This window comes from Pelophylax lessonae (assembly GCF_965119305.1).
Source record: "Pelophylax lessonae genome assembly, chromosome: 9".
In the NCBI taxonomy this organism is placed as follows: Eukaryota; Metazoa; Chordata; class Amphibia; order Anura; family Ranidae; genus Pelophylax; species Pelophylax lessonae.
Window position 1 is genome coordinate 148,679,284 of NC_138776.1, and position 20,546 is coordinate 148,699,829.

A 20,546-nucleotide genomic window follows, 5' to 3' on the forward strand; every position below is an offset into this window, starting at 1 on the left:
GTCAAAGTCAATGGCAGGCTGCAGCTGGACAGGGCTGAATTTTGTATAGAGTGGTACTGGTGTTTAGCACCCAGTGCATTCAGGGACAAAGGTCCTGATCTTCTGCGTTCCAGATCTTTATTCCAGACTGGTACAAGGTCCTAAATGCCAGTGGTACAGCGTTCAGCTACGTCTAGCAGCAGCCTGCCCCAGACTTTGACGGGCTGCCTGCAGCAAGGCTGAGTGCTGCACCCATTTCTCCTTGTCGCACTATAATGCAAGGAGAGATGAACTGCGGCTCGATGGCCCTATGTTCAAGGGACCTAAATACCCTCCAACCACGGGTTGCAGGAACGAAAATTGCTTGATTCCCCCATCAAAACATTCAGTGTTAATGGGGGAATCCCTCCAGTGGAGCTTGTGTATTCTGACAGCGGGAGTTTTCCCAACTATCAGAATACAATAAATACTGCCGGCTATAGCAACCAACAATGATCGAACTACAGTATAAAACCTGACAAGTTGGTTGTATTGAAGTTGATCCAGCAATCATCTTCCGTACAACCAGCCTGCCCATACATGGATCAAAATTCGGCTGGTCCCTGTTTTCGATCCGTCTATGGCCAGCTTTATACTCACAACACAAGTGTGTTGCAGAACAATTAACAATTATCTGCTTTGGTCTAGTGTTCTAATGCAGTGTATATCAGGACTAAATCATTGAAAGGAACAACTGACCTGGTGTAGGCAGAAATAAAGTGTGTTGGCTAATAAGTGGTACAGTGTTGTATTTAGGGATCTATTTAGGTAAGACTGACTAAAGCCCTAGTACACACGCAACAAATTTCTGCCGACCGGTCGTCCGTCTTTTGTCCAGAGTGGTGTTTTGTTGGTTGGAATGTGCTCTAGACTGCACACGAATTTTCCCGCACGACAAAATTCTACTTCAGAAGTGATGTCATGTGTTTGTTTGCTTTCTTTGTGTTCTTTCTTCTCTGAGCATGCCCAGTCTTGCTCATCAGATTTTTCCCTGTCGAAATCTGTACTGACTGCACGAAAATCAGACGTGTTTTGACGGTGGACAAAAATTTTATAGCCTGCACACCAGAATTTTTTCGGCCGAAAAGTCGGAGTTGGTTGTCGGAACCATCATACTAACAAGCCGAAAATCGGCAGATCGGTCGTCGGACGTAAATTCCCGGCTGAATTTCGACGCGTGTGTACGAGGCTTGAGGATCAAACATCCAGTGCAACCATCAAGTATGATACATGGCCACAAATGGTAGTATCTGAGGGCATTAAGACAGTCAATGTGTGAATAAAGGAATAAAGGCTTTTGCCAAACCACCTATGACAGACAGCTTAGACCTGCAAGATAATTCAGTAGCCACCCCTCATTGATTACAGTTGAGATACAGAATTCTTCCACCAGGTTGCCTCCTCAGTCAAACACATTTATGATATTATTATTTTATTGAGCTTTTAAAAGTTTCAAAAAAGGAAAGGAAAACTGGCAATAGAAACGCATCACATTTAGGTTATTATCGACACAGCCATTGTAAAATCTTGATGATCAACCTTCTTGATCCTCCTTAGTCTGGATTTCGCCCTCAACACTCCACAGATACTACTCTCACAAAACTTTCAAATGATCTACTAGGGGCTAAAACTAATGGGCACCATTCTGTACTCCCACTCCTGGACCTGTATGCTGCCTTTGACACCGTGGACCACTTCCTCCTCAAAAAACTCCACTCCTTTGGTCTTTGTGACTGTACTGTGCTGGTTCTAATCCTACCTATCCCACCGCACCTTCAGTGTCATATAAAATCCTACTTTCTTTCCTTGGGGTCCCCCAAGGTTCTGTTCTTGGACCTCTGCTATTCTTATTCTACACTACCTCCCTGTGTCATTTAATAGCCTCCCATGACTTCCAATACCATTTCTATGCTTATAACACCCAATCTATCTCTCTATTCCTCACTCCATTAGTCTCCACATGCAGCACTAATTTACTAACAGACATATTAGACTGGATATCAAACCACTTCCTCAAACTCAATCTATCCAAAACCGAGCTCAAAACATTTCCTCCCCCATGTGCCCCTTCCCCTGACTTCTGTGTCAAGATTGATGGTTCAACTATCAACCTGTCCCCGCTTGCCAGGGTGCTAGATGCAATCCTGGAGTATGAACTCTCCTTTCGGCCCCATATCCAATTAATGTCCTAAGCTGCAGCCTCAACATCCTGCAATATCTCCAAAATACGCCTCTTTCTAAACAATGACGCCACAAAGCTGCTAAATCACTCCCTAGTCATCTTCCGCCTCGAATAACTGCAACTCCCTCCTCATTGGTATACTTTTACACCCCCCCTTCTGTTTATCATAAATGCTGCTGCCAGGCTCATCCACCTTACAGGCGCTCAGTGTCTGCTACCCAGCTCTCCTAATCCCTCCACTGGCTTCTGCTTGTTCTCTTCTTCCTCCCAGGACCTCATGCTCTCTAGCTCCCTTATCACCTTCTCCAATGCTCACTTCCAGGACTTCTCTCAAGCCTCTCCCATCCTCTGGAATTCCCTACCCCCAATCTGTCCGACTATCTTCTACTCTGTCCACTTTTAGACAATTTCTGAAAACCCTTCTCTTTAGAGAGACCTAACCTGCCCCCACCTAACAACTGTTTTCCACTTTCTCCATCAACGTATCCCCCAAAGGTATGACCTTTTGTATGTCTTGACCCTCCCTCTTAGATTGTAAGTTTTAACGAGGAGGGCCCTCTGATTCCTATTGTATTAAATTATATTTTAACTGTACTGTCTGTCCTTATGTTGTAAAGCACTGCATATTCCATTAGCACTATAGAAATCTGGTAAAGTAATATTGGTCAATCTTGAAATATTGATGACATTGCTTTAAAATGTATACGCGCCCTTTAAATAACGTTGCTTAAATTGTGTTGGTGCCTAGATTATGGGCATTAAAGCAGTATTAAACCCGAAACCAAACATTTATATTATTGCAATTTACCAATTCTTGGATGTGATTTCTCAAATGTGATCTTAGATGTGTACCAGTTTTCTTTTTTAGGCTTACTTTCTTTTATTTTCATCCGATGATCCAGTCACCAAGTCTGTTGTTTTTCAAAAGCACAAGCTTTTCAGCAGAATGTATCAGTTTACATGGATGAGACAAACCACCTAACACTGGCAAGGGTGATTAAAAGGATCATATTTTATTTATTTATGCAAAACCTTTATCCCAAAGGAAAAAAAAACTGTTTGCTGTAACTGATTATTATGTGTGAGCTGGAGTTTGGCTTCAGTTTGTTAGTGTATCTAAATCTGCTAATACATTCTAACCCCCGACCCCCGACTGACAATGCTGTTGTCTGCTGTACCTCCTGTGCCCCATCATCCAAAGTGGGGGCACTCTAATACAGGAGGTGTGTTACTGGCCAGATCACCAGGTGAAAACAGAGGGAAAAGAAAACTGATGCAGCCACCACATCTAATGATTGGTAAGCTACAATATGTTACTTTTTTGGTTTGGGGTTTAATACCACTTTAAACTATTTTCACAAGCCAATCAGAGTACCCGAGTATCTGTCACCGGCCAATCAGAGTACCCCAGTACCTGTCACCAGCCAATCAGAGTACCCGAGTACCTGTCACCAGCCAATCAGAGTACCTGTCTCCAGCTCATCAGTACCCAAGTACTAGCTCATTAGAGTACCTGAGTACCTGTCACCAGACGATCAGAGTACCTGTCTCCAGCTCATCAGTACCCAAGTATCTGTCACCAGCTCATCAGAGTACCCGAATATATGTTACCAGCCCATCAGAGTACTTGTCTCCAGCCCATTAGCACCTGACGTGCAACCCAGCAGTACCTGTCGTGCATCCCATCAGTGTCACCGGGTCATACAGTCACATTGTCCAAAAAAGTTTTTACTACTGAAGAGGCATATCAAATTCTAAGCCTGACGGATGAGAGCAGTGGGGAGCTTTCACCGTCCGATTCCAGTTCCGATTCCGGTTCGGAATTAGAGCACATCAAAAGCAGTGGATCAGCAACTGAATCAGAGGAGGAAGCAGTTCATCCTAAAAGAAGATGTTCCGACCAGGCAGCCACCAGCAGCACCACACACCCCAATGGCCAATTGGCAAACGCCAACGGCGCTAGACCCCATGAGAGGCCCAGTACAAGCACTGGAATTTTATGCCAGACCCAAAGAATTAGGACCCAAACCCTTCTTCCAGATGCCTTAGCAAACCCAATGTGACTGCCTTCTAGCTTAGGGTAAGCTATAATCCCCCTTTTCACAGCACAGCCGGAGATAGATTTTTTTAATTTAGTTTTCCCTGACGAGTTACTTCAAGGCATTGTGGACCAAACAAATCTTTTTGCCCTGACAGTACATGCAAAACAACCCCAATTTATGCTATTCCCGTCCTTTCAAATGGAGACGCCTAACAGTGGAGGAGTTCAGATAGTTTTTGGGCCTTACGATCAACATGGGGCTTACAAAAAAACAAAAAACAAATTGCATGCAAATTGGTCTACCAACCTCATCCACTACATGCCAAATTTTTTAGCTGTCATGTCCAGGTCCCGCTATGACATAATGCGTTTCTTGCATTTCGGCGATAACTCACAGTGCCCTCCCCAAGATCATCCCAACTTTGACAAACTATATAAAGTTCGCCCCCTAATTGATTTTTTTCTAAGAGGTTTGCCGATCTTTATGTCCCTGACCAGAACATCTCTGTGGACGAATCCCTGGTTCATTTCACAGGCTGGATGGCATTCAAGCAGTAGATTCCCAGCAAGAGGGCCAGGTATGGATTGGAGCTCAACAATCTCTGGGAAAGCACCACTGGATATGTGCATGCCTTCCGTGTGTACGAAGTCAGAGACTCCCAGCTCCAGCCACCTGAGTGCCCATTGTACATGGGAATAATTGGTAAAACTGTCTGGGACCTAGCATTCCCACTGTTCCAAAAGGGGTATCACATTTACATGGACAGTTATTATACAAGTTTGCCCCTTTTCCACCTCTATACCTCAAGAAAACTTTGGCCTGCTGTACAGCAAGAAAAAACAGGAAGGGCTTCCCACAGCATCTAGTCACCACAAGGCTACGAAGGGAGGAATCAGCAAGCCTGAGGAATGAGGAAGTGTTGGTCGTGTTGTGGAGGGATAGCAAAGATGTGTACATCATGTCCACCATCCACAATGACACCTCGGTGGAACTTCACAGAAGACGTGGTCCCGTTCAAAAGCTTAGGTGTATCCACGACCACAGTAAGTTCATGGGGGGAGGGTGGATTTAAACAATCAAATGCTGCAGCCCTATCTACCAACATGAAAGTCTCTCTTCTGGTATAAAAAAGTTGCAATTTACTTTTTCCATTTGGCCATGTATAACGCATTTGTCATCTATCAAAAGTCAACCGAAAATCCCAACAACTTCCTCAAATTTATTGAAGAAATTGTTACTGTCCTGATCTACCAGCAAGGATCCCCCCCAGAAAGCATTCGCTCCGATTGTGTCAGCAGACTGCATGAGCGCCATTTCCCTGACAATATCCCACCATCAGAAACCAGTGGAAGACGCCGAAATTTTTTTTGTGTGTGCAGCAAAAGAGGAGTTATGAAAGACACCAGTTTTCATTGTCCCCAATGTCCCTCTCAACCTGGCCTATGCATCGGAGAATGCTTCAGATGCTATCTGTGCTGATATTTCCCTGCTGCCTCAACCAACCATATCACTGCCTTCCATGTGAACCGACCCTGGCCTCTTTATCGACTATACCTCTGCCTGCCATCTGCTTTTTTTATTTGCCACGTTCCTGCCTTTTCACGTGAACTGACCCTGGACTTTTTATCGACTATCCCTCTGCCTACCGTCTACTTCTGCCTTTTACCTGCACTGACCTCGGCCAGTTAATCAACCATGTTTTTTTCCTGCCACTTAGACTTTTCGCCCTGCTACTGTAGTAGTGGGATTCAAGAAAACATAGGGGTCTCACATATGTGAGGAGCTTCAGAATAGTGTTCTGAGTTTTGTAATGCCCAGAACAGGGTCTGGAGTCCAAAGAGATTTGGGTCGGATAAGCCTCTATTTCTGTCCCCATTCTTTCCTGACCGAGGCCCTAAGCTTGAGGGTCCTGCCTTCTGTCTGGACCAATACTTTAGCTATGCTGACAATAGCATTGCCTGCACTGACCCAGGACTTTTTATAGAACATGTGCCTGTTGCCTGGACCAATACTTGGACTGTACTGACCATATCTCTGCCTGTACTAACTATTTACAATATTCCTGCCTGCTACATAGACAATCCTTTTGCTGCTGCTGACTAGGGATGATCAAACTTTTGAAAAGTTCGGTTCGACCAGAACACCCGAACTTCCCGAAAGTTCGGCCCGGATTTCAGAACCCCATTGGAATCAATGGGACCCGAACTTCGGTAATCAAAAAACACCATTTTGAAACCCTAAAACCCAATAAGTGCCCCTAAAAAGTCCATAGGGTTCTGGGTCATGCCACAGGGACTATTAATCACACAAAAAAAATTCTTAAAAATTTTAATTTTTGATAGAGAGACAATTATTGAAAAAATTATTGAAAAAAAAAAAAGAGATTTCTTTGGATTTAGTGTCTGGGGGGTCTACAAAGTGTACCTGTGAAGTTTCAGCCCTGTAGCATGTCCAGAACCAGTTTGTTTGTATTAAAATTGCAGTAGAGTCTGATAGTGGCTTCGCTATTTTCACACCCGGCTTTTTGTTGCAGGCGTTTATAGGGCTTTTTTGTGGATGTGTTTGGAGGCAGGCATGACATCTGAACTTCTGTGTAGGGGTATATATACACACACACATGTATAGGTGTGAAAGTAGCAGAACCCTATTTGCTCTTTTTTCGCTTATACCACAAAAAATAAAAAACCCAGTTATGATCATATACCAAAAATAAAGCTCTATTTGTATGAAAAAAATGATAAACATTTTGTTTGGGTACAGTGTAGCATGACTGAGCAATTGTCATTCAAAGTGTGAGAGTGCTGAAAGCTGAAAATGGGTCTGGGCAGGAAGGGGATGAAAGTGCCCAGTATTGAAGTGGTTAAAGAAAGCCATCACTTACCTCTCTAGCTGATTTTAATATGAAGTTCTAGGGTCCTCCACAATCACAACTAATACCTTATTCACACAGGCACACTGGTCAGTACTCCTGGGTCGTGGTTACCCACCCTCTTTAAAATGGCAGACTTGGTTCAGTGCAGGAATTGTTGTGCATTTATTTCATGTTCCACTCTTTGGAGATTCGGATGCTGTCAGATCTGTAGGCAATTCTCCTTACTGCAGCAGGAAATTGCATTTTTGAAATCAGAGATATTTAAATTATCTGTTAAACAAACTCCAGCAGGGACTGCTGCAATGCCACTGCCACAGAGGACCCCCAGAAATGGCAGATGGGTTACTGTAGGTTCTGGAAGACTTAGAGTGGTGAATAGAAGACAAGTCCCACAGTCGGTGGTTCTCCAAAATTCATTTGCAGCACTCTCAGAATGTAAGGACAACATGGATATGGACTCAAGCACAGAGGGTGAGAAACCATCGATTTCTATGTCTAATGTATGCAAGACTGCAGCCAAGGACAAAAAAGATAAAGTGAAGTCTCAAAGGAAGCAGCTGTTGCTGGGTGATTCCATCATAAGAAGTGTGGAGCTTAAAGAAAATGGTTTTGTGAGATGTCTCCCTGGTGCTACTGAAGACGTATTATTAATATTGTTAAGCAAGCAAAGCAGGAAGGGGACGTGGATGTTCTTGTCCATCTAGGGACAAATTACCTGGCTTGCAATGAAGTGTCAGAGGTGAAAAAAATCTTTTATCACACTTGGAAATGACATACAGGATTTTGCATCCACCATTTCATTTTCTGAAGTTCTGCCTGTGAATAATGTTCAGAATGATAGGCAGAGGCGCATAAAGGAGTTCAACATATGGCTTAGTAAATGGTGTCAAGAGCAAGGATTTGGCTTTGTTTCTCATGATAGCTCTACTTGGAATAGAAAGGAACTGTACAAAAAAGATGGTTTGCATTTTTCTCTCAAAGGAACAAATGTACTTAGTGAACAACTCCAAGAATTTGCAAAAGAGTATTTAAACTAGGAAAGGGGGGGGGGGAAATAGTGAAAATACAAGAGTCCAATTGCCCCCCGAAACAATGCCAGAACAGGTCAGAAGCACAGAGGTTAAGAAATTATAAGCTCAGAGTCCTGTCTACAAATGCTCGCAGTTCAGGTAAAAAAATCAATGAACTTGGGTCAATAATGGCATCTGAGAATGTAGATTTAGTGGCTGTTACAAAGACATGGTTTAATGAAAGAAATGACTGGGACATAACCATACCAGGGTACTCTTTATACAGAAGAGACAGAGAAGGCAAGAAAGGAGGAGGAGTGGCCCTGTATGTGAAAGATAGCATTGAATCTAACCTAATACAAGTTGGTGAGGCCAACATAGAGTCAGTTTGGGTTACGTTGCAGTTTGCTAATCATGCAGTAACTCGTGTAGGTGTGATATATAGACCACCTGGTCAAGTTAAAGAACTAGACGATCTACTAGTTGAAGAAATAGCTAAAATGACAATGAAAGGAGAAGTTATCATTATGGGAGATTTCAATCTTCCAGATATAAACTGGAAAACCAAAATAGCAAGTTCTACCAGGAGTACAGATATTCTAAATTCCCTACTGGGGTTGTCTCTGCAACAAGTGGTTGAGGAGCCAACCCGGAGGGAGGCCATTTTGGATTTGGTATTCACAAATGGGGATTCGGTATATGATGTCATTGTAGGCGAAACCTTGGGATCTAGTGATCACCAGTCAGTGTGGTTTAATATAAGAACTGTGAAAGAGTCACACCACACAAAAACAAAAGTTTTAGATTTTAGAAAAACAGACTTTTCAAAAATGAAATTAGTCATAAATGAGTCCTTATCAGACTGGAACGGATTACATGGAGTCAAGGAGAAATGGGACTACTTAAAAGGTGCATTATTGAAGGCAACAGAAAATTGCATTAGACTTGTCAGTAAAAGCAAGAAAAGGAAGAGACCACTGTGGTACTCAGCAGAAGTGGCCCAAATCATTAAAAATAAAAAGCTAGCATTTTGTAATTATAAAAAAACCCAGAGCAATGAAGATAAGGAAATCTACAAGATTAGGCAGAAAGAGGCCAAGCAAGTTATAAGAACTTCTAAAGCGCAGGCAGAAGAAAAACGAGCTCAGTCTATGAAAAAGGGGGATAAGACATTCTTCAGATATATAAATGAAAAAAGGAAATTAAAACAAGGAATAACTAAATTAAAAACAAAGGACGGAAGGTATGTAGAAGAGAATAAAGGGCTAGCCGACTGCCTTAATGAATACTTCTGTTCAGTTTTTACAGAAGAAAAAGAAGGAAAAGGACCTCCACTTGAAAGGATGACTAATGAATCGTTTGATGCATGTGTCTTTACAGAGGAAGACGTTCTAAGATTGCTGTCTAAAGTGAAGACAAATAAGTCACAGGGTCCTGATGAGATACACCCAAAATTATTAAAAGAGCTTAGTGGTGAGCTGGCAAAACCATTAACAGATTTATTTAACCAATCATTAGTAACAGGAGTCGTCCCGGAAGATTGGAAATTGGCAAATGTCGTGCCCATTCACAAGAAAGGTAGTAGGGAGGAATCGAGCAACTATAGACCAGTGAGTCTGACATCAATAGTAGGCAAATTAATGGAAACCCTATTAAAGGATAGAATTGTGGAACATCTTAAATCCCATGGATTGTAAGATGAAAAACAACATGGGTTTACTTCAGGGAGATCATGTCAAACAAATCTTATAGATTTTTTTGACTGGGTGACTAAAATAATAGACGGTGGAGGTGCAGTAGACATTGCATATCTAGATTTTAGTAAGGCTTTTGACACTGTCCCACATAGAAGACTTATCAATAAACTACAGTCATTGAGCATGGACTCCCATATTGTTGAGTGGATTAGGCAGTGGCTGAGTGACAGACAACAGAGGGTTGTAGTCAATGGAGAACATTCAGAACAAGGTCATGTTACCAGTGGGGTACCTCAGGGATCTGTACTGGGACCAATTTTGTTTAATATCTTCATAAGTGATATTGCAAAAGGCCTCGATGGTAAGGTTTGTCTTTTTGCTGATGATACAAAGATATGTAACAGGGTTGATGTTCCTGGAGGGAAACGCCAAATGGAAAAGGATTTAGGAAAACTAGAAGAATGGTCAGAACTCTGGCAACTGAAATTTAATGTGGATAAGTGCAAGATAATGCACCTGGGGCGTAAAAACCCAAGGGCAGAATATAGAATATTTGACACAGTCCTGACCTCAGTATCTGAGGAAAGGGATTTAGGAGTAATTATTTCAGAAGGTGGGAAGACAATGTAATAGAGCAGCACGAAATGCCAGCAGAATGCTTGGATGTATAGGGAGAGGTATAAGCAGTAGAAAGAGAGAAGTGCTTATGCCGCTGTACAGAACACTGGTGAGACCTCACTTGGAGTATTGTGCGCAGTACTGGAGGCCATATCTCCAGAAGGATATAGATACTCTAGAGAGAGTTCAGAGAAGAGCTACTAAACTAGTACATGGATTGCAGGAAAAAACTTACCAGGAAAGGTTAAAGGACCTTAACATGTATAGCTTGGAAGAAAGAAGAGACAGAGGGGATATGATAGAAACTTTTAAATACATAAAGGGAATCAACTCGGTAAAGGAGGAGAGCATATTTAAAAGAAGAAAAACTACCACAAGAGGACACCGTTTTAAACTAGAGGGGCAAAGGTTTAAAAGTAATATGAGGAAGTATTACTTTACTGAGAGAGTAGTGGATGCATGGAATAACCTTCCTGCAGAAGTGGTAGCTGCAAATACAGTGAAGGAGTTTAAGCATGCATGGGATAGGCATAAGGCTATCCTTCATATAAGATAGGGCCAGGGACTATTCATAGGATTCAAATATATTGGGCAGACTAGATGGGCCAAATGGTTCTTATCTGCCGACACATTCTATGTTTCTATGTTATATCAATGACAGGTGGATGGCTGCCCTGATCTTCACAGATCTCTGTGCGCATCCCTGAGTGTTACATAGTTACATACATGGTTGCATAGTAGTTGAGGTTGAATAAAGACAATAGTCCATCCAGTTCAACCTGTGTAGGTGTGTGTGGGCGTATTTATTTCCCATACCCCTGAATGTTTTGATCTTGGAGATGTATGTCCAAGAGTCTTTTAAAAGTAGCCATACTCCCTGCAGTTACTACCATTTGTAGAAGAGAGTTCCACAATCTTTTGCCCTTACTGTAAAAAATCCCTACGTAGCCTAAGGTTTAATCACTTCTCCTCTAATCGCATTGTATGGCCTTGTGTCCTCTTTCACTCCTTGCAACTGAATAGTTTTTTTTCTATGCTGAGATCACCGTTGAAGTATTTGTAAATCGCTATCATGTCCCCTCTCAGGCGTCTCTCCTCTAGGAAGAATAAATTGAGCGATTGTAATTTTGGTCCTCCAATCCCCTAATTAGCTTAGTTGCCCTTATTTGGACTTTTTTCAGTTCCAGCACATGCTTTCTGAGGATTGGCAGCCAGAACTGGACAGAATACTCTAGGTGTGGCCCGACTAGAGTGTACGTCCATGCAGGACCAATGCACCAGTGTGAATGAGAGCCAAATACTCTGAAGTCAGGCTTCAGTACGTTCTAACAGCTTTCAAACACCTTCTGTTTGTTTATATGAAAGGTCTGGAAGCCTGCCATGTGTTCCATTGCAGTCTATACGCATGCATTACCGAGAGTTATAGCACATTACAAATGGGCTGCCAACACACCCCAAGTAATGATAAAACACACATGACCCTTTTTTAATGCAGCGCACCACAATGCACCATATATGCGTTGTGGAGCTCTACAGTGTGTTAGGCTCTGCTTTAAAATTTGGGGTGCAATTCAAAGTGCGTTGTGGTAATGTATGTCAACCATTGCATGCATTTTTACATTGCACAAGTGTGAACAGGCCCATCACATTGCTTGTGCTGTGAATTTTAAAAATTAATTTCTGCACTATAGTTCTAGATACAGAATCTGTAAATATTTAATGTGCATGATCTGGGCACAGGTTCACTTTAAATAGACCCAGTCAGGAAAAGTCGCACCTACCCACTAACTGATACTCATCTTCCCTGTGCTCTTCCACTGTTCTTCTTCTTTTGAAGGAGCTGGTAATTCAAACCCTTTGTAAGTTGTGTGTCCGATAATGTTGCAGCCTGAGGGGGGGGGGGTCAGCTAGGTATAGTGGACCTAAGTGGCTTGGTACTTCCAATTCTACTTTGCAACTGGCTCATATGCGGGGATGCAGCTACAGAGCTCTTTAGCTCAGTATGCACGTCTTACATGGCCCTTATTCTCTATGGCCTTCTTCTAATGCAGCCTTTCTCAACCTTTTCAACACAGAGCAACCCTGCAAGAGGAACCTCAGGTCTCAGGGAACCCCTGCTAAAAATCACTATGTTTACAACTCATGATACATTAGTATGATGGTCAGTGGGATGAATGCTCCTTACACTTGTGGGCATTGGGAAGAATTACCTTCTTCCAGATAGCTAAAAGATCAAGTGTGTCAGGGGAACTTATCTGAGAGGCAGAAATCACTAATTGCTCAAGGAACCCCTAGCAATCTCTGGAGGTTCCACAGAACCCTGGTTGAGAACCACTGTTCAATTACATTCATTAGTTTCAGGGGGCACTAGGAGCATAGGTGAACTATGGGAAGTACAATTAAAGGTACATTTACGTGACTCTATATTCTCTTTAAAAGTGCATCAGTTATGGTCAGCAGGCACCTAAAGGTAGCTACAAATGTATTCACATGCCTTGGCTTGAACAATCCTCCACCAGCGCCAGAGCCCAGGTAAACGAATATACAATTCATATATGATTTCATTGGACATTTGTATACCTGGTGGGTTTAATTATGCTCAATAATGTTTAATTATGGTTTATGTATATCTCAGCATGTTGACTTTTTGATTCTTTGCGCTGATTTTCTTTCTTTGTTCATTATTATCCCTATCCCACATGTCCTGAAGAAGCCAGTATGGTGAAACATGTGGAAGTATAGGTGTGAAGGAATGTCATTTGTTGTACATAACCCTATGTCTAAATCAATGCATCAATGCATTTAAATCAAATTTGTAAATAAAATGTATGCAATTTTAACAGTAGTTTGTGTAATATGAAGTTTTCTACCTATAAAATCCCATCCTTTAACCCAGTGCTCCCCAACCTTTTTATCGCTGTGGACCGGTCAACGTTTGATCATTTTACCGCGGCCCGCTGATAAATTGTTTTGATTTATTAATTTTAATTTAATGGTATTTAAACATGCCTTCAAAATAAAATACAGTTACACCAAAAAATGAATATAAAGTGATTTAACATTTTAACTCATTAGAATGCTAAATCAATGAGAACCCTGAGCTTGTTTCTTTGCAACGAGACGGTTCCATCTGGGGGTAATAGGAGACAATGGGGCGCTACCACCTTGCACAGCGAATTTCTTCGTTGTATGTAATCCAAAGATGAAAGTGCACAGTGCTTATTGGTGAGCAAATATTGTGCAAATTAAAATTATTTTATTGTTAAAATCTTAAATGTGCAATATAGTACAAATATAAAAAAATATAAAAAGACGGTAATTATCGTGTATCGATTGGATTGTACTGTATATGTATCACTCATCGGATGTAAACAATCATATATAAGTGACCAGTGCAAAAAAGTGCTAAGTGCAATTGAGTGATTTAAACAATAAATTCTTTATTGTGGCCTCCTTTTAAAGAGGAAACTGACATCCGTGGTGAATATTACAAACACTATGCAGTGTAAAGTGAGAGAATAAAACGCCTGTTGCGCGTGTTGAGAGTGAGGAGTGCTAATACCGTGGGTAAAGCACTTACCAATGTCCTCTCCCTTCTCACTCTAGTATACTGTATCTCCCTTCTCCTGATGCCTGTAAGAGCTGGTTGTTCCGTACATGTAGTTGCGCTTGCATCTAGGGAGTCAGTGTACAAAAGTCCAAGAGAGCTTCCATTGCGTAGTATAGTATAACATTGAGGGAAAAAATTAGTATCGACTCACTGTTAGGAAGTTCACCGTCAGCTTGTTTGGTGTGTCTCCAGTGTTTGGCCGCGCGGTGCTTCAGCGTTCCACCGGCCGGAGCCACCTAACCGGAAGTGACGTATGACGCTGCTTTGCCGCTCTACGCGTTTCGTCACTGCGACGTCATCTGGGGCGGAGTGACGAAACGCGTAGAGCGGCAAAGCAGCGTCATACGGTGGAACGCGGAAGCACCGCGCGGCCAAACACTGGAGACACACCAAACAAGCTGACGGTGAACTTCCTAACAGTGAGTCGATACTAATTTTTTCCCTCAATGTTATACTATACTACGCAATGGAAGCTCTCTTGGTCTTTTGTACACTGACTCCCTAGATGCAAGCGCAACTACATGTACGGAACAACCAGCTCTTACAGGCATCAGGAGAAGGGAGATACAGTATACTAGAGTGAGAAGGGAGAGGACATTGGTAAGTGCTTTACCCACGGTATTAGCACTCCTCACTCTCAACACGCGCAACAGGCGTTTTATTCTCTCACTTTACACTGCATAGTGTTTGTAATATTCACCACGGATGTCAGTTTCCTCTTTAAAAGGAGGCCACAATAAAGAATTTATTGTTTAAATCACTCAATTGCACTTAGCACTTTTTTGCACTGGTCACTTATATATGATTGTTTACATCCGATGAGTGATACATATACGGTACAATCCAATCGATACACGATAATTACCGTCTTTTTATATTTTTTTATATTTGCACTATATTGCACATTTAAGATTTTAACAATAAAATAATTTTAATTTGCACAATATTTGCTCACCAATAAGCACTGTGCACTTTCATCTTTGGATCACATACAACGAAGAAATTCGCTGTGCAAGGTGGTAGCGCCCCATACCAACACCTCCCAACCCCTACATTTCTTTACCCTTGTGGTAAGTTGGAGGCAGCATAACCATCTGATCCCCACACTCTGAATTTTGAAACTGTTGGTTCAGTATTTGTGTTGCTATCCATAGCGCGGGTGCACCCCAAACCCTTTTTTTACAATAGGAGACAATGACACCCGAAGTGTGTTGCTTACCGGTGAACAGAAAGAAGAGCGATACACACCTTCTCTTTACCAAAGCTACAACGCCACTGCCCCTTGCAGCCGCTCAGCTCCAGACGTCACCTAAAACCACCCCCCGATATCACGATATTTTGCGCATGTGCGGTATTGGTGCAGCTTTAGGTGACGTCTCTCAGCTCCCGGTTAACCTCTCTTCCATGGAAAGTCGCACAAACCCGAGAGAAATACACCACAGTAAATAAAATGGAAATAATTTATTGTTCCTTGGGCGGCCCGGTACCATTTGATCCGGTAACAGTCCGTGGCCCGGGGGTTGGGGACCACTGCTTTAACCTATTTGCTAGTAGTCTTTAATATACAAATAAAGATTAACTTGGCCTCATCCCTACTGCATTACACCTACCCATGAGGGGCCCATCACGCTGAAATGAATAGTGGGAGGTGTTGGAAATGGCCAACTGTGACTTAAAGCATTTGTTACCCCAAAACTTCATATTCCTGATATATGCCTGCTGCACCATGTACTTTTATATGAAAGTATCCTGTTCTCTTTGTATTGCTTCCTTTATGTGAAATCCCTTCCTGTTCCTGCCAGTCCCTCTGCTTTACCAGAAACAAACTTACCACACTAAGCAGGAGAGCACAACGTGGTCAGTTCTCTAGTTATGCTGGGAACTCAATGTGCTCTCCTCCAATGAACATACTTGTCATGACATGCCCCCGCTGAACAGCTATTCACTGAAAATCCCAGTGTGCTGTGCTGCTGCTTTTCCTCCCCCAGCTCTTATGCAGCTGAGACCAGAGTGAATATGATCACTTACAAAAAGGGAAAAAAGGTATTTATAATGTTTTCTTATATCTATAAAAAAAATGTTTTTCCTTTCATTACTATTTTAAACTGAATGTGTTGTTTTACAAGATGATTGTTTACAATCACTTTAAGGCCTAAAGTCGTCATTTGTATATCAGATCATCTAGGCTTTGAAACTGCTAGAGCACTGTATGTGATCACATATTCAAGTACCTGTAAATAATTTTATATAATTCATCAATAGGATAAAAATTTTAGGACAAAACATCAGGGTGCACCAGGATACCTGGAAACTAAAACACTAATATGGTGGGCGTTCAAAGTTATCCTAGAACGTGACACGGTAAAGGTTTTATTTTTTGAATCCTTACTTTTTCACAGCTGTTTACATGTGTATTACAGGTTTACAAAATGTCACCCCTGGAGTTTAAAATTACATTAATCACTTCAGCCCCGGAAGGTTTTTAAAATGTCATGCCAAATATTGGCTCATTTTGGATTTCATGAGAGTTACACATTCCAAAAAAGTTGGGACAGGTAATAAGAGCAATAAGAGGCCGGAAACGTTAAATGTACATATAAGGAACAGCTGGAGGACCAATTTGAAATGTATTAGGTCAATTGGCAACATGATTGGGTATAAAAAGAGCCTCAGGAATCACAACATGGGCTCAGGAATACTTCCAGAAAAAATCGTCGGTGAACACAATCCACCGTACCATTCGCCGTTGCCAGCTAAAACTCTTTAGGCCAAAAAAGAAGCCATATCTAAACATGATCAAGAAGGGCAGGCATTCTTTCTGGGCTAAGGCTCATTTAAAATGGACTGTGGCAAAGTGGTAAACTGTTCTGTGGTCAGACGCATCAAAATTTGAAGTTCTTTTTGGAAAACCTGGACACCATGTCATCTGGACTAAAGAGGACAAGGACAACCCAAGTTGTTATCAGCGCTCAGTTCAGAATCCGGCATCTCTGATTTTATGGGGTTGCATGGGTGCATGTGGCATGGGCAGCTTACACATCTGGAAAGGTACCATCAATGCTCAAATGTATATCCAAGGTGTAGAACAACATATGCTCCCATCCAGGCATCGTCTCTTTCAGGGAAGACCTTGCATTTTCCAACATGACAATGCCAGACCACATACTGCATCAATTACAACATCATGGCTGCATAGAAGAAGGATCCGGGTACTGAAATGGCCAGCCTGCAGTCCAGATCTTTCACCCATAGAAAACATTGGGCGCATCATAAAGAGGAAGATGCGACAAAGAAGACCTAAGACAGTTGAGCAACTAGAAGCCTGTCAGTGGCGGCCAGTGCGTTGGGGCGCAGGGGCGCCGCCCCCCCCTATCCATGCGTCTGGCCCCCTAATCTACATGCGGGGCGCCGGACGCATGGAGTTCAATGGGGTGTTTTTTTTCTGAGTCAGCTGATTAGAGTCAGAGGCTCTAATGGGCTTCAGAAAAGGGAGGACCCAGGGCGCAGGGCAGGGCGCCCCGAGCCCACCCATTGTGTGACAATATCGAATGAAAATTCGTTATTGTTACTCGGATCCTCCTCCTGGCCAATGAGGAAGTGGGTCCGAGACCCGCTTCCTGATTGGCCGAAAGGCAAAAACCATGCCATTGGCCGAGGAGGAGGCGGGAGAACTCGAGGAGACATCGGGGGACTGAGGAGAAGCCGCCGCTGCATCAGGTAAGTGCACTGGTCTGGGGGGGGGGACACGCTACGCTGTTCACTCTGCATTGAAAAGGGGCACAATGATCTCTCTACATTGAATGGGGGCACACTGATCTCTCTGCATTGAAGGGGGCACACTGATCTCTCTGCATTGAATGGGGGCACACTGATCTCTCTGCATTGAAGGGGGCACACTGATCTCTCTGCATTGAATGGGGGCCACTGATCTCTCTGCATTGAAAGGGGGCATGCTGGTCATTCTGCATTGAAAGGGGGCACACTGATCTCTCTGCATTGAATGGGGGCACACTGGTCTCTCTGCGTTGAAAGGGGGCACACTGATCTCTATGCATTGAATGGGGGCACACTGATCTCTCTGCATTGAAAGGGGGCACAATGATCTCTCTACATTGAATGGGGGCACACTGGTCTCTCTGCATTGAAGGGGGCACGCTGATCTCTCTGCATTGAAAGGGGGCACGCTGATCTCTCTGCATTGAAGGGGGCACGCTGATCTCTCTGCATTGAAAGGGGGCACGCTGGTCATTCTGCATTGAGGGGGGCACACTGGTCATTCTGCATTGAAAGGGGGCACGCTGGTCATTCTGCATTGAAAGGGGACCCGATAGTCATTCTGCATTGAATAAGGGACATGCTGGTCATTCTGCATTGAATGGGGGACACGCTGGTCATTCTGCATTGAATGAGGGACACGCTGGTCACTCTGCATTGAAAGGGGGCAGGCTGGTCTCTCTGCATTGAAAGGGGGCACGCTGGTCATTCTGCATTGAAAGGGGGCACGCTGGTCATTCTGCATTGAAAGGGGGCACGTTGGTCATTCTGCAATGAAAGGGGGCACGCTGGTCACCCTGCATTGAAAGGGGGCACGCTGGTCTCTCTGCATTGAAAGGGGGCACACTGGTCACTCTGCATTGAAGGGGCACACTATACCTTGATTACTGAAGGCCCCTTTCACACTTTTGTGACCTCAAAGTCAAGCAATTTTTTACAGCGTTTTTTTGCCGCAAAGCAATGCCTATTACATTTTTCTGTTTGCGCCCCCCAAAAATTTTGAGCACCAGCCGATACTGAAGCCTGTATTAGACAAGAATGGGACAACATTCCTATTCCTAAACTTGAGCAACTTGTCTCCTCAGTCCCCAGACGTTTGCAGACTGTTATAAAAAGAAGAGGGGATGCCACACAGTGGTAAACATGGCCTTGTCCCAACTTTTTTGAGATGTGTTGATGCCATGAAATTTAAAATCAACTTATTTTTCCCTTAAAATTATACATTTTCTCAGTTTAAACATTTGATATGTCATCTATGTTGTATTCTGAATAAAATTTGAAACTTCCACATCATTGCATTCTGTTTTTATTCACAATTTGTACAGTGTCCCAACTTTTTTGGAATAGGGTTTGTATAAATGACACTGGCAGGGAAGGGGTTAACATCAAGGGCGATCAAGAGTTAAGTGTGCTCCTAGGGAATGCTTTGTAACTGTGTGGGGGAGTGGACTGACTGCAGGAAGAGAGAGATCTGTGTTCCTGATTACTAGGAACACACAATCTCTCCCTTCCTGTCCGACAGAACAGCCGTCTGCCTTGTTTACATAGGCAGATGGCTGTTCTGTCATTCTCCTTCTGGCTCCCACTGTGTCCAATCACAGCAGAAGTGCGGCTTCCTTGTGGCGCCCCCTAGAGTCCAAAAACAAAATCACGTATATGTACATGATTTTGCACTTAAGGGCCGCCGTATATGTACGTGGGGCGGTCCTTAAGTGGTTCAGAATCTCGGAGAGTGTAGGACCCTTATAGGGATAAGCAAGCATTCATCATGTGTATTCTTACTTTTATCATGGTGTGCTTTGTGTATTTCTTTCAGATCTGTGTTAAGTGTTAAGGTTTATCTCTGTGCATGAGCTTCCTTTTAAAGACCGGTCACTGCTGCTCTCTTTTCTTGTGCAGGGTGTTTGTTCTTGTCTCTGCCCCTTCCTGTAGATTTCTGCAGTCACCTGTAGTGAGTGGACCTGCTGGGTCCCTCCCACAACTTTGCTGTCTGGTGGATTTATATTCTTTTGGCTATTGCTGAATATGTTTAAATAAAAAAAAGTGCCTCGAGTTCAGCTTAAAAAAAAAACATTTTCTTTTTGTGCACATGATCTTTGCCCATATATACTGTATGTACACTCACTAACGCCACTTTATTAGGTACACCTGTTCAATTGCTTGGTAACACAAATTGCTAACCCGCCGATCACATGGCAGCAACTCAATGCATTTAGGCATCTAGATATGGTGAGGACGACTTGCTGAAGTTCAAACCGAGCATCAGAAAAGGGAAGAAAGTTTAAGTGACTTCAAACGTGGCATGGTTGTTTGCTGGTCTGAGTATTTCAAAAACTGCTGATTTACTGGGATTTCACCCACAACCATCTCTAGGGTTTTCAGAGAATGGTCCGAAAAGAGAAAATATCCAGTGAGTGGCGGTTGTGTGGACGAAAATGCCTTGTTGATGTCAGCAGTCAGAGGAGAATTGGCAGACTGGTTCGAGATGATAGAAAGGCAGCAGCAACTCCAATAACCACTTGTTAAAACCAAGGTATGCAGATTGCAGAATATTATCTCTGAATGCACAACACATCGAACCTTAAAGCAGATAGGCTACAGCAGCAGAGGACCACCCTGGGTGCCGCTCCTACCAGCTAAGAACAGAAAACTGAGGCTACAATTTGCATAGGCTCACCAAAATTGGGCAACAGAAGATTGGAAAAACGTTGCCTGGTCTGATG